Genomic DNA, 1,877 nt, shown 5'->3' on the forward strand with positions numbered 1-1,877 from the left:
GATTTTTTAGATATATGCAATTTTTCATGAAATTGGATAAAATATGCAAAAAATGCATAGATATGCACTTTGCATATTTTCCGCCCTCTAATTATTATTATTATTTTGACAACTATTCTTAGCATCCACGGTGGAAGTTTATTGAAAAGCAGAATGGGCGTGTTTAGCAGATTATACTTCTTTAAGGTGAACCCTATTTGCAGTAGAAACCGGTAAGTTATCGCCATTTAACCAATTACAGTTTAAAAGATTAAAGTAATATTTCCGCGCTTTCGAGCGTAGACACAGATCAAAGAACACGACCTATGGTCAATTTAAATTATTGTAAAATATGTGTACTACGTATATTTCCACGTTTTTGCGTATTTATTGGGGGAAAATTTCTTTAAAATGCAACTCTTGAAAGGAACAAAGGAATACACGTTTTCCGAATACCGGTACCGAGTGCGAACTAAGAGGACATTATGATTGGTTGCGCAATAAATAATGATTTAGTCTCTTATAACACTAGCTTCTTTTGGTATACAGGGTGCTTGAAATAAAAGGCGAAACATTTCAAGGGATAATTTCTTGTGCGAGGTAGAATGTAGTTTAGTTAAGTCACTAGTGCGCCATTAAGACGTTGCAACGATACGCAAAAAAGTAGGACTTGCTTTTTTCCAGCCAAGAAATGGTTAGTGAAGTTAAGTAAATAGCAATCAAAGTTTTTCCGTTAATAAGAAGCATGACACCCTTTTTTCGCGTTTTACAAATAATTGAGACTTGTTAAAATATAAACTGAACTACAACTTTTATTATTTTTTAACTAAACTGTTTAAAAATCTCCACTTCAACAAAACAAAAAACTTTGAATTAGATACTCTTTTTAATTAATAAATTTACATCTTGAAGAATAAAAATATTAAATGTGAAGTTATGCGAGTCGAAAACTGATCCTTCATTCGCAGTGATTATTATTTTTAATACATCATACAGCTCTTAAGTAAAGTTAATTTTGTTCGTACCTGTACAATAACAAGATTTCGGGTAAATTTCCCATTCAAGAGGACGAGTATCTATGAGCTACTTTTGCTACAAAATTTTAACGAACAGCTAGTAAACCGTGTAATAATTAAGAATAAATTTCATTTGTCACTTCGAAGACCCGTAATTCCATAAGGAAGCCAGATCAAATTTTTTTTTTATATACAGGGTGGTCTTCAACTAATGTCCAAAATAGAATCACAAAAATTTGTGTTTAAGGGTTTTTTAGATCGGCAAATCCAAATTCCCTATTGGTTGGCTTGTAGCTTCTAGAGGGCGCTAGCTGCAATAGTCTGGAGCCATTTAACACATCAGAACTTTTTTGAGTTTTAATATATCGCTTTTTTACGGTTACGTCATACGGTTGCTAAAATCACATTTTGCGATATTTTTTAAACATAACATGTGTACTTGTTCGAATTTGATATCTCTCACCATTTTCGAGATATTTCACATTGAAACATATAGTGATTTTTTGGAAATCTGTCTCAAATATGTCTAAATAAAAGAATTTTTTTACGCAAATTTTCTATTAACCAAAACTTAACAAACATTAGACAGTATTAATTTAGGCACTTTAGGTAATAAAGGGTGTCTCATCAAGAGCGCCGGATTTGAATTTGCCGCCATTTTTTTTGTGTGACTGGTTTGACCATAATTTTTGGACACCTGTGATGTACAGCCCTTGCGATTCAAAGTTATGGAGCAGTATTCGAACGAACAACCTTTAATTATTGTAAAAACAAACAAAGCAACGGAAATGCACTAAATGTTAATGGTGATTAGCAATATGCTAACCGAGTTTTTGCGACCCCAGTTCGATCATATTGATGTGTAGAATATGCTTTTCCACA

Source organism: Dendroctonus ponderosae, unplaced genomic scaffold, assembly GCF_020466585.1.
Source record: "Dendroctonus ponderosae isolate FM_Combo_2020 unplaced genomic scaffold, Dpon_F_20191213v2 Dpon_F_20191213_2, whole genome shotgun sequence".
In the NCBI taxonomy this organism is placed as follows: domain Eukaryota; kingdom Metazoa; phylum Arthropoda; class Insecta; order Coleoptera; family Curculionidae; genus Dendroctonus; species Dendroctonus ponderosae.